Genomic DNA, 21,233 nt, shown 5'->3' with positions numbered 1-21,233 from the left:
ATGGAGCTCGATGTATTAAGAAAAATATGTTACACACTTATACTACACATAAATAAATGTAGATGTATACAAGTATAGATAAATATATATCAACTTACTTTGAAATCTAAAGTACACTGTTTTTAGGAGCGCTGTATACATACTTGTCTATGCGATTATTTATATCAGCAAATCTAATGAAAACATGTCTTAATGTAGTTTCCCATCTGAAGATGTTGCTATAGAAACATACAGTTTTCTGAAAGGTAGAGTCGTCCCTGAAGCAAAATGTCCCTCTGAAGAGCACAAGCATAATCTACATACACAAGAAATAAGGAACGGCTTAGTAACTAAAAACTGTGCCAACTTCACAAATCTCATAGTACTTTAACCAGGGAAAGTCATCGCTTTGTTCATTAGTTCATTCATTCATTCATTCCCTTCTTCCTATACTTTGAGCACCACACACCAGATATTTTTTGCTAGTCACTAGGGTTACCAGACCCACTCCAGTGTTCTTGACTGGAGAATCCCAGGGATGGGGGAGCCTGGTGGCTGCCGTCTATGGGGTCACACAGAGTCGGACACGACTGAAGTGACTTAGCAGTAGCAGTAGCAGCAAGGTTATGAGAAATAAAACTTGCCCTTGTGGAATGCAGTCTAGTGGAGAAGGTATACAATAAACAGATAGAAAAACAGCCTAATGACCAAAGTGTGGAGAAAGCTGAAAGTGTACAACAAGGAGCATATAGGTATGGGGTATGGGGCAGAGAGAATATATATAGAAAAGTTCTCCAGAAAAAGTGACTTTTAAACTGAAATCTAAAGATCAATAAAGGGTCAACTGGACCATGAGGGAACAGGATGTGCAAAGGCCCTGTGGTAGAAAGAAACAATACCTTTAAGCAACTATACAAAGATAGATCTCCTGCTAGAGAAGCTGGAGAAGCTGGATCATGTAAGGTCTCACAGACCATGGCAGACAGTGGACTTTATGAAAAGCCAGCAGTGAGTATCAAGTGGAGGAACATAATCAGATGTATGTTATTAAACACCAAATAATTCACACTGTGAGAATGGATTTAGATAAATCATTAGGAAATCCAGGGGGAAACTGATGGTGGCTCAGACCAAAAGATGGCAGTACTAGAGAAAGAAGTAGTTAGATTCAGAGATATTTAAGGGGTAGTACTGACTGGGGCTTCCCAGATGGCACTAGAGGTAAAGAACCCACTTGCCAGTGCAGGAGACACAAGAAACACGGGTTCAATCCCTGGGTCAGGAAGATCTCCTGGAGGAGGGCTTGATAACCCATTCCTGTATTCGTGCCTAGAGAATCCCATGGACAGAGGAGCCTGGCAGGCTACAGTCTATAGGGTCACCAAGAGTCAGACGCTACTGAAGCAACTTTGCACACACACACGGATAGGGAATTGGTAACTAATTAGATGCTGGATGAGAGTGAGGGAGGGATGACTCTATAAATTTTATATATTTTAAGTTTAGCTTCAAATTTGGTCATTTCTAACTCAGCACTAAAATCCAGCAAAATCAAGAGGGCTCTGATAAATGCCACTGCCTACCAGTAAGTTAACACCGCACCTCTAAGATTAAGACATGGCTCTGTGGCTAATGTAAAAAGCATTGCTAAATTATTAATAAGCTATAAAGAGCTGCTATGAGGAGATTTAGCTTAATTGATATATTTTTAAATAATATTAAGTGACTAGTAATTTTAGGAAAAAGTTATTAAGGTTATGAATCCCAAGATATTTAAATTTGCTCATGTTAAATTTCTAAGCAAATACTAAAAACTTAACAAAGGAATTCAAGTCTTTCACAGTGCTTCCTTCAGCAAAACAGAACTGAGACACCACCAAATCAAAAAAGAAAAAATCCTAGTAAATAATTAAGCAGATTAAGTTACTCATTCACTAGTATGCATTTCTAAAACAGGGATGGGGCTAAAGGTCATCCTGAGGTATTCTGAAACTTTTATCTAAACCACTGAAACATTTTATTAATTCAGTTCTTCTCAAATATCAGATCAGAAATATGTGGTAGAACAAAGTCCTACTGTATAGCACAGGAAACTCTGCTGAGTATAATGTGACAGTCTGTGGAAAGGGAGTTTGTGGGGAGGATGGATACATGTATATGTATGGATGAGTCCCTTTGCTGTTCACCTAAAACTATCACAACATTGTTAATTGGCTGTTGTTTAGTCGCTAAGTTGTATCCAACTCTTTTGCCACTCTATGGACTGTAGCCTGCCAGGCTCCTCTGTCCATGGGATTTCTTGGGCAAGAATACTGGAGGGATTGCCATGTCCTCCTCCAGAGGATCTTCCCGACCCAGGGATCGAACCTGTGTCTCCTAAACTGCAGTTGGATTCTCTCCAATATAAAACAAAAAGTTCAAAAAAAATTTTTTTAATTAAAAAAAAAAGACATACCTGGTAGATTGATCACAATACAGATTTCCAGGCCCCTCCCCACGTTTCCGATTAACTACGTCTGGGCTGGGGGAAGAGTGTGCACATCTAGCAAGGTCCCAGCTGACGTCAATGTGGCTAGTCTGTGGACCACAATTTGAGAACCGCTGCTCTATTTTACATTCAGATCAGATCAGTCGCTCAGTCGTGTCCGACTCTTTGCGACCCCATGACTCTTTGCAACATCAGGCCTCCCTGTCCATCACCAACTCCCAGAGTTCACCCAGACACATCCATCGAGTCTGATGCCATCCAGCCATCTCATCCTCTGTCGTCCCCTTCTCCTCCTGCCCCCAATCCCTCCCAGCATCAGAGTCTTTTCCAATGAGTCAACTCCTCGCATGAGGTGGCCAAAGTACTGGAGTTTCAGCTTTAGCATCATTCCTTCCAAAGAACACCCAGGGCTGATCTCCTTCAAAATGGACTGGTTGGATCTCCTTGCAGTCCAAGGGACTCTCAAGAGTCTTCAACACCACAGTTCAAAAGCATCAATTCTTCGGCGCTCAGCCTTCTTCACAGTCCAACTCTCACATCCATATAGGAAAAACCATAGCCTTGACTAGCCGGACCTTTGTTGGCAAAGTAATGTCTCTGCTTTTGAATATGCTATCTAGGTTGGTCATAACTTTCCTTCATTAACTCTATTCAAAGATATGCTAGCATTTTAACTGAAGACTATTTGATATAGATTGACAGGTTTTTTTCAGTGGTTTTTAAAAACAATCTCTCTAAAACAGGTATGTTTTATTGTAATAAACTCCTACCTCACTTAGGTTGTTTTTTTATAAGATGGCTTCCTAGCAATAAGTCCCAGACAAGATATGGACAAAAAATTTTTTAAAAGCAAAGGGATTTTACCTTTTTTTCCTCCCAGTTTCCCTACTGACTAATAAACCTGTACCACAACACTAATCGGCACTTCAGAAGGCAATCTTCTACCTGACTTGAGTCATGTTAACAGTCTGATTAATCCACAATTGAATTATGTTTGTCAAAAATTGTTTTATGTGTTCATAATTCTGTGTGTGTGTGTGTTCGTGCTCAGTTGTGTCCAACTCTGTGTGATTCCATGGACTGTAGCCTGCCAGGCTCCTCTGTCCATGGGATTTTCCAGGTAATAATACTACAGTGGGCTGCCATTTCCTCCTTGAGAGAACCTTCCTGACACAGGAATCAAACCTGCCTCTCCTGCCTCTCCTGCATTGCAGATGGATTCTTTATCACTGAGCCATTAGGGAAGTCCCTTTTATAACTTTATAATTGGTTACTGGAAAATTTAAATAAAGTTAAGTAAATTAACCAAGCAGCACAGGTCACTTTGATGCACGTATTAACATCAACTTGCTAGTTTTTACGTGACCAATTTCAGCCAAGTGAATGGCTCCAATGCCTAAAGATTTACTTTATTAACTAAAATATAACAAAGGATACAGTTGAAATATGTGAAAAGTGTTAACAGGAATACAGATGGAGTGAATCAGCACTATATACTCCCAGAGTAAGCTTGCACAATAAGTCGTACACTCATTTTCAAATGAACAATGTATTATTTATGTACTATTTAATTTTACAGAAGAATTTAGGCATAGCTCTGTAAGGGAGATGATGATGAATTAAGAGAATGTGTTTTTTACGCAATAACAGCAGGAAACACACATCCCAAAGTATTCTTTTCTAGCAGCAATTGATTTCAGACATGAGTGGCAGTAAGTGGCAGCTTGCTGTAAGTGGCAGCTTGCAGCAAGCAGCAGCGAAAGGTAGCTGGAAGCAGGCTCCTAGTTTCCAAGACCAGGAGTCCTAACCAATGGGCCACAGGAGCCAGCAGTTAGGGCTAAGTTCCCTAGTCTTGCCTGCCTAGTCAAGAACGAATTCAGGCAAGGAGGCGGAAAAGAGTAAAGTAAAGTTTATTGAAAAGTACACGTGGAAAGGCGTGTGGGCTAGCTCAGAGAGAAAGTCACGTCTTTTGGTTAAGTTTAAATCCTTTATGAAGGGGCAGTCTTCCGGGTCTTCCCTCAGGCCAATCACCTTGCTTTGTCCCACCTGGTTAATTTGTCTCAGGACCCTCCCTGGGGTGTGCACGCACACCCTAGCCAAGATGGATCAAGCGTGACTCATTATGGCCTCAAATGACCCTCTGATTTTTTACTCCAAGGAGCCTTTCTGCGCATGTGTAGTGTCTCGCTTATCAGACAGGGTTTTGTCCTTTCTTTGTCCTTGCCATGATTATTCCCTTGAGTTAAGAGACAAAGACTGGCTATTTACTCTGTTTTTATTAGTTGTAAATTCCTCAATTGAAGCCCACCTATCTCTTATCTCAAGAAATGAAAGCAGAAGGGTGGCTGATTGTAAATTTCCAATCTGAAGCCCATCTATCTCCTACCTCACAATCATCTTTGGGAGTCCAAGAACAGTGATTTGCTTAAGTCAGACTCTGGAACAACATTTTTAGGATTGCTTTCTATTATAATTTTGTACATAAACTACAAAAGATAACCATTCGCATTTTTTTATACTTTACATTGCTGGTTTTGTCGTTGTTGTTCCTTTGCTTTTTACCTGAGCAAACTGTAAGGACAGATGCAAACTGAAAAAGAAAAAATTAATTTTCTCTGGTGAAAAAAAAACGGAAAGAGACCCCCCTCCTCTCTTTAGAGCATTTTCCTTAGAAAGCCTGTAAATTCTTTCTCTGCACCTGTGAGATGTGAAATCTTTTTAAAAGCAAAATAGGCTTCTTGCCAGTTTTATAACCCTGATGTTTCCTCCAGGACTTGGGAGCCACCTCTTTCAAACAACAGGGATGATAAGACCCCATCTCCTAGTTTCTCTGACTGGGTAATTTCCATGGCTGCCTTGATTCAAGTTGCAAACTAACTCCTGTCTTTAAGAAGTGAGTTTATTTTTCCTTTGGATAAAGCCAATTAGCTAACATAGCTGACCCAATTACCAGATGAATTTAGGATAAACTGATATGACATATGGTGCTGTCAAGTCCTCTAACTTGAGGGCTGAAAGTGAAAGTGAAGTCACTCAGTCATGTCCAACTCTTTGCAACCCCATGGACTGTAGCCTACCAGGCTCCTCCCTCCATGGGATTCTCCAGGCAAGAGTACTGGAGTGGGTTGCCATTTCCTCCTCCAGGGGATCTTCCTGACCCAGGGATCGAACCCAGGTCTCCTGAATTCCAGGCAGACGCTTTAACCTCTGAGCCACCAGGGAAGCCTCAACTTGAGGGCTAGTTATTACTTACCTTTAGAATATGTGTAATGGCTGTATCTGCCTGCCTACATAAAAAGAGGAGATTTCTTTCTGCCTTCACAACCTCTTTTGCAGATTGCTTGTGATGTCCATCACACTCTAATTTAATGCTTATTCAATAATAAAACCAAGTGTTTTCTTTCTCTTTTACTTTTGTAGAGAGGTTTTCTGGGTGGGTAGGATATTTTGTTTTGAATTCTATTTCTCCAGTGCAACATTTTCTAGGGTAAAAAATCTACCTTGTTCACTCATTTAATCAGAGACATTAAAAAATGTTTTGAGCAATGGTGTCACTATAAAAAGTATACGTTCTCCCAAGAGAATACATTCAAAGCAACGATCATATTTAGAAGTGTGAATAGTACATAGAACAAATCTAGTCCATGGAACTTCTGGTCTAAGTTGACATGAGTGTCTAGTTCTGTTCCTTTTGCAATGCTGAGGGGTAGACAGAATGCGTACATTGGTTGACTAGAAGTTTTGATTAAATTTTAAGAGACAGAAAGTGGACACTAATGGATAAGCCACAGTGTAGAGAAAGTCTCAGCTCAAAAAATACACAAGAGAAGGTTGAAGCTATCCCACTCCAGAGAGACTCCACACAGAATCACAAAGAGTGACAGCTAGAACAAGGACCAATATCAGGTACCTGACTGGTGAGCTCTCTATGGTAGAGGTCAATCACACTCACTCACATCTTCCAACACAGGGGAGTCTTATATCTTTGCAGCCTCATCATCATTTGGTGTTGTCCACTGTTTTAGTGTTTAATTTTAGCAATTCTATTAGATATGTCATTTATTTAATTGTGCGTTTAATCTGTATTTTCCTATGATAGTGTGCAATTTTTCATATGCTTATTTGCCATCCATATATCTCCTTTGGTAAAGAATCTGCCCATTTTTTTTTTCCTCATTAAACTTATTTTTAATGGGTCTCAAATTCTATGACAGATTTTTGGTCAAGTTGTTTTCATTAAAAAGTACTAATTTTACAAATAAATAACTTAAACTGCCACACACAAAACATACGGACCACAAAAACATTCTCCTTTCCTTCTGAAGGTTTTACGATGCATTGTTGTCATTAACCAGTCTTTTACTACTAAACTTAAATGGCCAATTGAGACAAACAGTTCTGAGACCATTCTTCCAACACTGATTAATACTGGGGTGGCAGGTATTGGGGATAATATCCATTTAGCCTTCTGAGCTTTCTGGGCAGACTTGGTGACCTTGCTAGCTCCAGCTGCCTTCTTGTCCACTGCTTTAATGACACCCACAGCGACTGTCTGTCTCATGTCATCCACAGCAAAAAAACAGCCCTGGGGAAGATAGAGAAGCTCTCGACACACACGGGCTTGCCAGGAACCATGTCAACGATGGCAGCATCACCACATTTCAAGAATTTAGGGCCATCTTCCAGCTTTTTCCCAGAAAGACGATCAGTCTTCAGCTCAGCAAACTTGCAAGCAACGTGAGCTGTGTGACAGTCCAGCACAGGTGCATATCCGGCACTGATTTGGCCTCGATGGTTCCAAATAATCACCTGAGCTGTGAAGCCAGCTGCTTCCATTGGTGGGTCATTTTTGCTGTCACCAGCCACATTGCCATGACAAACATCTTTGACAGATACATTTTTGACATTGAAGCCCACATTGTCTCCAGGAGGGGCTTCACTCAATGCTTGATGGTGCATTTCTACAGACTTCACTTCAGTTCTTACATTGACTGAAGCAAAGGTGACCACCATGCCAGGTTTGAGAACACCAGTCTCCACCCTATCGACAGGGACAGTACTGATACCACCAATTTTACAGACATCCTGGAGGGGCAAACGCAAGGGTTTGTCAGTTGGGTGAGTTGGTGGCAGGATGCAATCCAGAGCTTCAAGCAGGACGGTTCCACTGGCACTGCCGTCCTTACGAGTGACTTTCCATCCCTTGAACCATGGAAGGTTAGCACTTGGCTCCATTACGTTGTCACCATTCCAGCCAGAAATTGGCACAAATGCTACTGTGTCAGGGTTGTAGCCAATTTTCTTAATGTAGGTGCTGACTTCCTTAACAATTTCCTCGTATCTCTTCTGGCTGTAGGTTGGCTCAGTGGAATCCATTTTGTTAACGCCAACAATTAGTTATTTCACACCCAGAGTGTAAGCCAGAAGGGCATGCTCATAAGTCTGCCCGTTCTTGGAGATACCAGCTTCAAATTCACCAACACCAGCAGCAACAATCAGGACAGAACAGTCAGCCTGGGATGTGCCTGTTTTTCATGAAGTCTCTGTGTCCTGGCGCATCAATGATGGTAACATAGTACTTGCTGGTCTCAAATTTCCACAGGGAGATATCAATGGTGATACCACGCTCACATTCAGCTTTCAGTTTGTCCAAGACACAGGCATAACTGAAGGCCCTTTTCCATCTAGGCAGCCTCCTTCTCGAACTTTTCAATTGTTCTTGTCGACCCCGCTACATTTGTAGATCAGATGGCCAGTCATGGTAGACTTCCCTGAATCTACATGCCCAATGACAACAATGTTGATGTGGGTCTTTTCCTCTCCCATTTTTGCTTAGGTTTAATGGTGGTTTTCATGACACCTGTGTCCTGGCAGCAAACCCATTGCAAAAAAGCTTATCGGCCCATTTTTTAATAGGGTTGTTTGTGTTCTTACTGTTGACTTTTAAGAATAGTTTCTATTGTGGATAGACGTGTATGTTTGTTTTTTTAATCAGATATGTGATTTACAGCTATTTTCTCCCTGTTTGTGTCTTATATTTTCACCCTCTAAAATGTATCTTTTGCATAGCAAAAGATTTTAATTTTGATGAAGTACAACTTATCGATTCTTTCTTGTATAAATCATGCTATTGGTGTTACACCTAAAGATTCATCATCAAATTCAAACAGAGATTTCCTCTAGGGAAAAAACCCAGATGTTTTCTTCTACAAATTCTACAGTTTTCTATTTAGTTCTATGATCCATTTTGAGGTAATTTCTGTAAATAGTGTGTTTTGCTTCAAGGTTCATTCATTTTCTGCTTATGGACATCTAATTGTTCCAGTACCATTTGTTGAAGATGAACTTTTCTCCATTAAATTATTTTTGCATTTGCACCTTTGTCAAAAATGAGTTCACAATATTTGTATGAATTTATATCTGAGCTATTTTCTGTTCCATTTATCTAAATGTCTATCCTTGGCAAATCTCAGACTGTCTTGATTACTACAGATTTATAGTAAGTCTTGAAATTGAGTAATGTATGTCTTCCAGCTTTGTTCTTTTTCAGAATTATTTTGGCTATTCTAAATCCTTTGTTTTTTCCATACAAATTTTAAAATCAGTTTGTCTATTTCCTCATCTATGAAAAAATATTCTGGGGTTTTTCATTTGAGAGAACGGAGACCTCAATAATATTGAGTCTTCCAATCTATAAACATTTATTTAGACTTCTTTTGTTAATGTGTTACATTTGTTAGCATATAGAGCCTACATATTTGTTAGATTTATACCTACGTACTTCATTATTGGGAAGTTCTGATGTAAATGTTATTTTTAAAATTTCAATTCCAATTGTTCTTTGCTAGTGTATATAAATGTTTCTTTTAGCTTCAAATAATTTTCAATTTTGTTATCATTGTTATTTAGTCGCTAAGTCGTGTCCAACTCTTTTGTGGCCCTATGGACTGTAGCCTGCCAAGCTCCTCTGTCCATGGGATTTCCCAGGCAAGAACACTGGAGTGGTTCCCATTTCCTTCTCCAGGGGATCTTCCCAACCCAGGGATCAAATCTGCATCTCCCTTATTGGCAGGCAGATTCTTTACCACCAAGACACCACTAAATTCACTCATTAAATCTAGAAATTTTTGTAGATTATCTGAGATTTTCTAAATGAATAATCATGTCTATTGGCAATAAAGTTAGTTTCTATTTCCTGTTCTCCTAATGTATATGCCTTTTATTTCAAGTCTGTTGCACTTACTGCACTTAAACTTCTAGTAAAATGTTGAGTCATGCCTGAATGCTCTAGTGGTTTTCCCTACTATCTTCAATTTAAGTCTGAATTTTACAATAAGGAGTTCATGATCTTAGCCACAGTCAGCTCCGGGTTTTGTTTTTGCTGACTGTACAGAGCTTCTCCATCTTTGGCTGTAAAAAATATAATCAATCTGATTTCGGTGTTGACCATTTGGTGATGTCCATGTGTAGAGTCTTCTCTTGTGTTGTTGGAAGAGGGTGTTTGCTATGACCAGTGCATTTTCTTGGCAAAACTCTATTAGCCTTTGCATTGCTTCATTCTGTACTCCAAGGCCAAATTTGTCTGTTACTCCAAGTGTTTCTTGACTTCCTACTTTTGCATTCCAGTCCCCTGTAGTGAAAAGGACATCTTTTTTGGGTGTTAGTTCTAAAAGGTCTTGTAGGTCTTCATAGAACCATTCAACTTCAGCTTCTTCAGCATTACTGGTTGGGGCATAGACTTGGATCACTGTGATATTGAATGGTTTGCCTTGGAAACGAATGGAGATCATTTTGTCGTTTTTGAGATTGCATCCAAGTACTGCATTTCGGACTCTTTTGTTGACCATGAAGGCTACTCCATTTCTTCTAAGGAATTCCTGCCCACAGTAGTAGATATAATGGTCATCTGAGTTAAATTCACCCATTCCAGACCATTTCAGTTCACTGATTCCTAGAATGTCGACATTCACTCTTGCCATCTCTTGTTTGACCACTTCCAGTTTGCCTTGATTCATGGACCTGACATTCCAGGTTCCTATGCAATATTGCTCTTTACAGCATCGGACCTTGCTTCTATCACCAGTCACATCCACAGCTGGCTATTGTTTTTGCTTTGGCTCCATCCCTTCATTCTTTCTGGAGTTATTTCTCCACTGATCTCCAGTAGCATATTGGGCACCTACTGACCTGGGGAGTTTCTCTTTCAGTATCCTATCATTTTGCCTTTTCATACTGTTCATGGGGTTCTCAAGGCAAGAATACTGAAGTGGTTTGCCATTCCCTTCTCCAGTGGACCACATTCTGTCAGACCTCTCCACCATGAACCACCCATCCTGGGTGGACCCACATGGCATGGCTTAGTTTCATTTAGTTAGACAAGGCTGTGGTCCATATGATCAGATTGGCTAGTTTACTGTGATTATGGTTTCAGTGTGTCTGCCCTCTGATGCCCTCTCACAACACCTACCGTCTTACTTGGGTATACCACCCTTATGGCAGAAAGTGAAGAGGAACTAAAAAGCCTCTTGATGAAAGTGAAAGAGGAGAGTGAACAAGTTGGCTTAAAGCTCAACATTCAGAAAACGAAGATCATGGCATCTGGTCCCATCACTTCATGGAAAATAGATGGGGAAACAGTGTCAGACTTTATTTTTGGAGGCTCCAAAATCACTGCAGATGGTGATTGCAGCCATGAAATTAAAAGACGCTTACTCCTTGGAAGAAAAGTTATGACCAACCTAGATAGCATATTGAAAAGCAGAGATGTTACTTTGCCAATAAAGGTCCATCTAGTCAAGGCTATGGTTTTTCCAGTGGTCATGGATGTGAGAGTTGGACTGTGAATAAAGCTGAGCGGTGGAGAATTGGTGCTTTTGAACTGTGGTGTTGGAGAAGACTCTTGAGAGTCCCTTGGACTGCAAGGAGGTCCAACCAGTCCATTCTAAAGGAGACCAGTCCTGGGTGTTCATTGGAAGGACTGATGCTAAAGCTGAAACTCCAATACTTTGGCTGCCTCATGTGAAGAGTTGACTCATTGGAGAAGACCCTGATGCTGGGAGAGATTAGGGGCAGGAGGAGAAGGGGACGACAGAGGATGAGGTGGTTGGATGGCATCACCGACTCGATGGACATGAGTGTGAGTGAACTCCGGGAGTTGGTGATGGACAGGGAGGCCTGGCGTGCTGCGATTCATGAGGTCGCAAAAAGTCAGACATGACTGAGCGACTGAACTGAACTGATGTTGAGTAAGAACAGTGAGAGAAGACATTTTTACCTAGTTTCTAATTTTAGGTGGAAGGCATTCAGTCATCATTAAGTACAATGTTAGTTGGAGGTTTTTCATAGTTTCTTCTAAGGAAGTAGAATAAGTTCTATTTCTAACTTGCTGAGAGATTTAATATGAAAGAATGTCGAATTCTGTCAAATACTTTTTCTGCATCTATTGAGATGATTATATGGTTTTTCATATTTGGTCTAAGATGATAAAATATATTGATTGATTTTTCTTTTTTTTAACATGCTGAACCAGCCATGCATTCCTGGAATGAACCCCACTTGGTCATAATGCATAATCTCTTTTAAAAATTGCTGAATCTCATATGCTAATATTTTGTTGCATCTCTTTATTTCTATGTTCATGACAGATATTAGTCTTTTCCTAGAATGTTTCTGTCTGGTTTTGGTATTTTGGTAATACTAATCTCATAAAATGAGTTGGGAAGTGATCCTTCTTATTTTCTGGAAGGAATGATACTATTTCTTACATAAACGGTTGCTAGAACTCACCACTGACACTGTCTACATTGAGTTTTCTTTTTATGGAAGGTTCTTAACTATAAATTCAATTTCTTTAATAGGTATAGAGCTATTCCAGCTATATGTTTCTTCTTGTGTGAGGTTTGGTAGTTTGTGTTTTTCAAGAAATTGGTCTATTTTAACTAAATTATTGTATTTTGGGCATAGAGTTGTTCACAGTATTTCTTTATTATCTTTTTAATATTCAGGGGACCAGCAGTGATGAACCCTCTTCCACTGCTGATATTGGTAAGACATGTCACCTATCATTCCTCTTGGTTAACCAGATTCTCGGCCTATCAATTTTATCAGTTTTTTCAGAGAACCAACTTTGGCTTTGTTGATTTTCTCTACTTTTTCCTCTGTTTTCAATTTCATTAATTTATGCTCTAGTCTTTATCATTTCTTTCTCTTTGGTAGCTTTAGGTTTAATTTCCTCTTCTTTTATAGATTTACTAGGTATAACCTTAGTTATTGATTCTATTTTCTTTTCATTTTTTAAAATGTTCATTTAACACTGTATATTTCCTCTATATAGTTACTTTAGATCAACTTCACAAATTGTTATTTTCACTTAGTTCAACTGTATTTCATACTGTTAAACTATTATGATTCTTAACAACTCTTTATACCCAAAATACTGATACTGCTTTCTTCTGCTTCACACATTATTTGACCTTTCCTTCTAAATTTGAGTTTTACTGGATTTTCTTCTACTGATGCCATGATTCTTTTGTTAGTGTTACCTTAACTCTATATGTTATCTGTGGTTGAGCACATCTACTCTGCTGATTTTAAGTGACACTGATAATTCATTTACTCACTCATTTCTCTATCCATCAACCATCCATTCAATCACTGGGTACCCATTATTATATGTCAAATACTGACCTTTGTACTAGAGTTACAATAGCAAATAATATAGATAAAAGTGAAAGTGATAATCACAGTCATGTCCGACTCTCTGTGACCCCATGGACTGTAGCTCGACAGGCATATGAATTCTATCCATAGAATTCTCCAGGCAAGAATACTGGTGTGGGTTGCTGTGCCCTCCTCCAAGGAATCTTCCTGACCCAGGGATTTAACCTCTTATGTCTTCTGCATTAGCAGGTGGGTTCTTTACTACTTGCGCCACCTGGGAAGCCCAATAATATAAATAGTTCAGTTCAGTCGCTCAGTTGTATTCTACTCTTTGTGATCCCATGGACTGCAGCACACAAGGCTTCCTTGTCCATCACCAACTCCCAGAGCTTGCTCAAACTCATGTCCATCGAGTCGGTGATGCCATTCAACCATCTCATCCTCTGTTGTCCCCTTCTCCTCCTGCCTTGATCTTTCCCAGCAACAGGGTCTTTTGCAATGAGTCAGTTCTTCCCATCAGGTGGCCAAAGTATTGGAGTTTCAGCTTCAGCATCAGTTCTTCCAATGAATATTCAGGACTAATTTCCTTTAGGATGGACTGGTTTGATCTCCTTGCAGTCCAAGGGACTCTGAGGAATGTGAAGGACAGTACAAGAGTACATACTAGAGGTATCTATCCAGAGGTGATAGTTACAATGATAACACTGGTCACCAACCACAGTGCTGGATCAGGACCTTTCTCTATCAGATATAAACCTTTCATTGCTGGATTATGGGAAGGCCCTGGGAATCCTACAAGAGAAGCCAGGAGAGCTAAGGTATGAGGAGTCACTTGAGGGGGAGCTCAGTGTTTCCACATTTTAACTATTACTACTGTTACTCTGGTGAGCAGTAGATGAATATAAGAGCTGTATCAGCCCCGTCAAACTTACAGTAAAGGCATGCCTAAATGAGAAATATAAACAAAATATACATGCAAATAGACATAATACATGAATATATATTTTAAAATACATAAATAAAAGACAACCAGGTATAGAAGAGGGAAAACAATTCTAGGTAAAATGAAGTTTAAAAAAAGCCCCAAAACAAAAGGAAATGACATATATAAAGAAAGCTGACTTCAAAAAAGACTAGAGACTGAAGGGAACTTGATAAAGACAGATGAGAGGATAATTAACATATACAAAAGGCCACATAGAAAGGCAGTCAAGCTTTATTCTAAGGTTACTGGAATACCATTCATAAAGGGTTTTAAACTGATCAGATGTGCATCTTAGAAAAACCACTATACCTATAGCCCTGAATAGAATGAAGCCATGTAAGACTACGAGAGAGATCAGTTAGAAGGATACTGTGGTGCACACTAAATCTTTACTTCCAGATAATACTTCTGTACCTTGCTAAAACTGTTCATATAACCTGAATCACAGTGCTTTGTTTATATATGATGTTTTTCCACGGGACTCCAAGTTCTTCAGAAACATCATGGTCTCTGGCACAGACTGAGTACTAAGAAATACTAATTGAACTAATCTATAAAAGTATGAAACTGTGGATTTGAAATGTCAGTGAGTTGTTTTTTAAAATTAAAGGTTAAAGATTCTTTGTTTCAGAAGACAGTGATCCAATATGTGGTTAAATCTAAAAGTTAAAGCCATTTGTACAGAATGATCCCAATTATATATTTTAATTTGTATCAGTTCAGTTAAGTTCAGTTGCTCAGTCATGTCTGACTCTTTGTGACCCCATGAACTGCAGCACACCAGGGTTCCCTGTCCATCACCAATTCCTGGAGCTTGCTCAAACTCATGTCCATAGAATTGGTGATGCCATCCAACCATCTCATCCTCTCGTCCCTTTCTCCTCCTGCTTTCAATCTTTCCCAGCATCAGGGTCTTTTCCAAGGAGTCAGTTCTTTGCATCAGGTGGCAAAAGTATTGGAGTTTCAGCTTCAGCATCAGTCCTTCCAGTGAATTTTCAGGACTGATTTCTTTTAGGATGGGCCCATCTAGAGGGATGGTCCTTTGGATGGGTCTCTGGTTAATTTGTATAGGTATGTAATTTTGGTTAATATTTTGTCTGTATTTTTCAATATGTATATGTGCTTTTTAAAAAATTTAAAATTTTTGTATTATTCCTCACTGCTGTAATAAACCTGTTCATTGTATAAAACTTGGAATATACAGACTTTTACAAAGTAGAAATCTAAAACCACCTATAATTGTACTATCCAGATACAGTGCCAATGACACACATATCTATACAACTTCATTTTATATTGTCTGATGACAGGTGATAAGAGGCTGTTTATCCTGAAAAACAGTTTTTGCTGAGCATAAAGGCTTAAATATTCTATGAATATTATCACTCATCAACTCTATTTTGATGAGGTAGTAAAAGAGTTTTTGTACCTTCTTGACTTTTTTTATTTTTTACCTGCTATCAGCTTCTCTGCATCAGGCAGATGTGCAAACTGTCTTTTACTCTTCATTCCTGTCTTTATAGGTGGAACTTGAAATCTGCAAAAATAAAAAATTAATTTTCTGTTTAATTATAATCATCACTAAATGAGCTGAATTGTAGTATCTTAGAAAATAAAATTTAAATGGACTTTAAAATCATACCCTTTTTGTGCAATATTCTGTACGTCTTTATATGAAAAACCACATAAAATAAACATTTCAAAAAAAAACACCAAAAGGAAGTAAAGGATGCTTCCAGGATGATGGAGTGAGAACTCTGGCAAATATTCTGCAAAATCAAACATCTAGCTGGGGGGGAAAAACTGTCAAAAACAATCATCTCAATTGACTGGAAATTGACCATCGGCATACAATAAAATGAGAAGTATTTCATCAGGAAAATCTACTGAATCTGGGTATGAATATCAGAAGTCTGTGGCATCCTTTCCTGGGGCTGCTCCCATTACTCATTCTTCCCCACAAGTTAGGTCAGTGTAGTAGTTCTGCAAAGGTGGAACAGGCCATGAAAACTAGCAGTGAGGCTGACAGAGCAGAGCTGAGTTGATTCAGAGTAGAAAACAGAAAACCTATCCCAGGAGGCAATGGCACCCCACTCCAGTACTCTTGCCTGGCAAATCCCATGGACGGAGGAGCCTGGTGGGCTGCAGTCCATGGGGTTGCTAGGAGTCGGACACGACTGAGCGACTTCACTTTCACTTTTCACTTTCGTGCACTGGAGAAGGAAATGGCAACCCACTCCAGTATTCTTGCCTGGAGGATCCCAGGGATGGGGGAGCCTGGTGGGCTGCCGTCTATGGGGTTGCACAGAGTCGGACACTACTGAAGCAACTTAGCAGCAGCAGCAACCCAGAAGTGAAGGGAAAAATTCGGAAGCTATCCAAGCAAGTGTGAGGTTGAAATCTCTATTAGTACAAGAACAAGCAGACTGTCAAATTAGTAGGGGACTTAACAGAGAGATTGTAGAGGAGAGGCAGCCACAGATCAACTTAATACACTCTTCATGTAATCCTAGATGAACAGGGGCTACAAGCATGTGCAAGAGAGATTGGAGAAATCCCAAACTAGCCACACACTCCTGGTATCAAGGAAATTAACATGCGGGAAGTCTTGTTCAGGCTTCAGAAGCAGGATAGCAGGCCCCTGATTTTGCTTCTAACCTGCCTGGACACTGACCAAATTCCGTGCTTGCCTGCAAGAGCAGAGAGTCAGGCAGCACTTCAGATAAGAAAGGGAGTGGGTCTTGGAACTCTTGAGTACCTGGAGGTTTGACCAACTGCAGCAAGGTTTGACAAAATCCTATGACTCACAATATAAAACAAACAGCATTGTAACAATGTTAAAGTAAAACCAGAGGTGAATTTTTGCATGCAAACGGATGATATCAGTCTGCAGTCTGGGGTTATAAGTGGGAGCCCCAGAAACTGCAATTTGAGGTCTTATCCATGGAGTGGATGTACTGCCCAAGACCTTTTCCCAACTGGGACTCCAAATAGCTGTCACATGGGATTTCTTAGGGCTGTTTTTAAGTCTACATGTTGGTCAGGCTTCCCTGGTGAAGAATCCACCTGCAGTATAGGAGATCTGGGTTTGATTCCTGGTTTGGGAAGATCCCCTGGAGAAGGGAATGGCTACTCACTCCAGTATTCTTACCTGGAAAATCCCATGGACAGAGGAGCCAGGCAGGCTCAGTCCATGGGGTCACAGAGTCAGACACGACTAAGCACACACATGTGCACACTGGTTGGCCCAATTTGGTGATGTATGTGCTGTACTTTTCACTATTGTTTCTATTTCTCTTTTAATGACTGTATATTGAAATTAAGTCAACTAATCCTCAATTAAATATTGAAATTGTTTATTGTGTGTAACAAGTGACTTTTGTTAACAAGTCCTCCAAACCTGAAACAAAAGTAATACTTTCAGCAAGACACCTGGATGGAAATACAAGAAGTCTCAAAGGAACATAAAAACAGGGACAAATTTTAAAATGACCTGAATTTTGAATGCACTACCCAATCTATACACAGATCTGTCAGCGGAAGCAGAAAGCCTTAGTGGCTCTCTGTATTTAAGCACAATTTCTGACTAATTGTTGACTGATACGAGGGGTGACACAGGAAACTAGCCTTAAAAACAAACAACAACAATGATAATAAATGGAGCAAAGATCATTGTTTCCACACACTACAGGACAAACATATTTCACAGATTTACTCTAGGCAAATTCTAAACAAAAATCAGGAATGACAAGTTTTAGGGATAGGAAGGATGCCATCAGAATCCACAGCTGCTATAATATGTTATCAAAGTTTCCAATTTTCAAAAAAAATATGAAACAAAAAAATAGGAAAATGTGACTCATAATAAGAAGAGAAAAAGCAAGCAATAGAGTCTTTCATGATTCCAAGATACTAGATTTAGCAAAGACATCAAAGCAGTTATTTAAAATATCTTCAATGAACTAATGAGAACAATGCTCAAAGAATTAAGGGAAAGTATGATGATAGTGACTCATATAAACAAGTAGAGAATCTCAACAGAGAATCTTAACGAATAACTTTTTTTAATTAAAAAAAAAAAACCCTGACATTCTGAAGTTGACAACTATAGTCACCAAAATAAAAAATTCAGTAGAGGGGTACAAAAGAAGATTCAAAATAGCAGAGAAAGAATCAGTGAACTAAAGACAGATGAATAAAACTTATCCAATTTGAAGAACAGAAACAAAAACGTTTGAAGAAAATAAACAAGAGACTCAGAGACCTGTGTGTCAGCATTAAGTGAATCAAAATACATGTAATGAGAGTATCAGAAGGAAAAGGGAGGCAGAAAAATATGTAAATACTGGTCAAATTTTTCAAAATTTGAGGACAAGGTACAAATCAAAGATGAGTAATGAATCCCAAATAAGATAAAGACAAGAGATTCAGACTTTGACACATTAAAGTGAAATTGATATACACATAGAACAAACATATATATGTACCATACATATAAAACACATATGAGGCATATATATATATAAAGGCAGGGGAGAGATAATGGAGCTAGGATGGAACAAAGGTTCACTATTTTAGCAGAATTAAGTTAGTAATCTGAAGTGTACAGTGAGAGGTTATGATGTACACTGTAATCCCTCATGCAATCCTTTAAAAACACTCAACTACATTTTTAAATCAGGAGGAACTGAAGTGGTATCCTAAAAAGTATTTATTTGACACATAAAGGGGGAGCAGAGGAACAAAAATATATATGAGATACAGAGAAAACAACAAAATGGCTATTTGTAAATCTAAGTTATCTCCAATTAATTTGTAAATTTCCAATTAAAATGTAAATATATATTGTAAATACAATAAATATAAATAAGTTAAACACAGAGATTGTCAAACTGGATAAAAATAGACCCAACTATACTCTGTCCACAAGAGACACACAACTTAGATACAAAAAGACAAAGAAGCTGAAAGTAAAAGAATGGATATATACACCATGCAGACAGTCATCACAAGAAAACTGGAGTTCCTATACCACTCTCAGCTGAAACAGACTTAAAGGCAAGAAATATTCCTAGAGATTAAGATATGTTCATAATGATAAAAGAGTCAATACATGAGGAAGAGGAACTAAAGAGCCTCCTGATGAGGGTAAAAGAGGACAGTGAAAAAGCTAGCTTAAAACTTTCAAAAAACTAAGCTCATGACATCAGGTCCCATCACTTCATGGCAAATGGGAAAAAGTAGAAGCAATAACAGATTTTATTTTCTTGGGCTCCAAAATCATTGCAGACAGTGATTCAGCCATGAAATTAAAAGATGCTTGCTCCTTGGAAGGAAAGCTCTGAAAAACCTAGACAGCGTATTAAAAAGCAGAAACATCATTTTACTGACAAAAGTCCATTACGGTCAAAGCTATGGTTTTTCCAGTAGTCATGTATGGATCTGAGAGCTGACCATAAAGAAGAGTGAGTACTGAAGAACTGATGCTTTTGAACTGTGGTACTGGAGAGTCCCTTGGACTGCAAGGAGATCAAACCAGTCAATTTTAAAGAAAATCAACCCTGAATTTCATTGGAAGGACTGATGCTGAAGCTGAAACTCCAATACTTTGGCCACCTGATACAAAGAGCTGACTCATTGAAAAAGGCCCTGATGCTGGGAAAGACTGAAGGCCAAAGGAGAAGGGGATGGCAGATGATGACATGCTGCTGCTGCTGCTGCTGCTGCTAAGTCACTTCAGTTGTGTCCGACTCTGTGTGACCCCATAGACGGCAGCCCACCAGGCACCCCCGTCCCTGGGATTCTCCAGGCAAGAACACTGGAGTGGGTTGCCATTGCCTTCTCCAATGCATGAAAGTGAAAAGTGAAAGTGAAGCCGCTCAGTCGTGTCCAACCCTCAGTGACCCCATGGACTGCAGCCTTCCAGGCTCCTCCATCCATGGGATTCTCCAGGCAAGAGTACTGGAGTGGGGTGCCATTGCCTTCTCCGGATGATGACATGGTTAGACATTAATAGCATCACCGATTCAATGGTCATGAATTTGAGCAAACTCCAGGAGATAACAGAGCATAGAGGAGCCTGGCGTGCTGCAGTCCATGGGGTTGCAAACAGTCAGACACGACTTGGCAACTGAACAACAAAACATACTGATGCCAATTATACCAAAGGAAAAAAAGTTCACATGCATACAAGGGAAAAAAATGAAGGAAATATCTCAGAATAGTTTTCTCTGGTTGGTAAGAAAACAAGGAATTTCACTTTTCTTCTTTGTATAATTTTCTATTTTCAAATTTTTAAAAATTCCTAAAATTTATAAAAATTGAAATTACATAAAAAATTAAATTTCAAGTTTAAGTTGACATACAGAGTGAAGTAAGTTAGAAAGAGAAAGACTAATACTGTATAATACCACTTATATGTAGAATCTAGAAAAATGGTACAGATGAACTTATTTGTAAAGCAGAGATAGGTCACAGATGTAGAAAACAATCTTATAGTTACCATGGGGGTAAGAGGGTGAAATAAACAGGGAGATTGGGATTGACAAATAAACATTACTATGTATAAAATAAATAACTAATAAGAACATACAATATAACCCAAGGAACTCTACTCAGTGCTCTGTGGTGACCTAAATGGGAAGGAAATCTAAAAAAGAGATAATATATGTATATGTATAACTGATTTTCTTTGATATACAGCAGAAACTAATACAACATTGTAAAGCAACTATACTGCAATAAAAATTATTTGTTAAAAAATTTAATGAGATAAATTGCATAATTTGAAAAACTATTATAATTTATTCAAAATTATTTCATTTTATTTTACACTGAAGGCAATGTTCATATTCTAGGAAGAAAATATTTAGTCCTTATCCATTTAAAAAAAATCTTGAGATACAATTGACATCTAACTGTACAAATTTATTCAGTTTTATTTATTCATATACTTGAATGAATTTAAAGTATACAATGTGTTAATTAATACACTTATATACTGCAATATGATTACCACTGTAGCACTAGCTAACACCTCCATCACATCCCATAATTATCATTTCTTTTTGTGGTGAGAACATCTAGTTTCTCAGCAACTTTTAAGTATATAATATAGTATTA

General features: G+C 38.8%; 1 protein-coding gene and 1 pseudogene across 2 annotated transcripts in view; both read right to left on the bottom strand.

Moving 5' to 3' along the window:
* Nucleotides 1-21,233, bottom strand: part of GRAMD1C (GRAM domain containing 1C) — a 99,421-nt gene that overhangs the window by 58,795 nt on the left and 19,393 nt on the right. For both annotated transcript variants that reach the window (XM_027523490.1, XM_027523567.1), the window contains one exon: nt 15,566-15,648. The gene's annotated coding sequence lies outside the window, so the exon portion shown is untranslated. The remainder of the gene's footprint in view (nt 1-15,565; nt 15,649-21,233) is intronic.
* Nucleotides 6,625-8,336, bottom strand: LOC113880774 (annotated as a pseudogene).

This window comes from Bos indicus x Bos taurus, chromosome 1 (genome assembly GCF_003369695.1).
Source record: "Bos indicus x Bos taurus breed Angus x Brahman F1 hybrid chromosome 1, Bos_hybrid_MaternalHap_v2.0, whole genome shotgun sequence".
In the NCBI taxonomy this organism is placed as follows: domain Eukaryota; kingdom Metazoa; phylum Chordata; class Mammalia; order Artiodactyla; family Bovidae; genus Bos; species Bos indicus x Bos taurus.
Note: the sequence above shows the minus strand (reverse complement) of the source record. Positions and strands in the feature narration are given on the sequence as shown.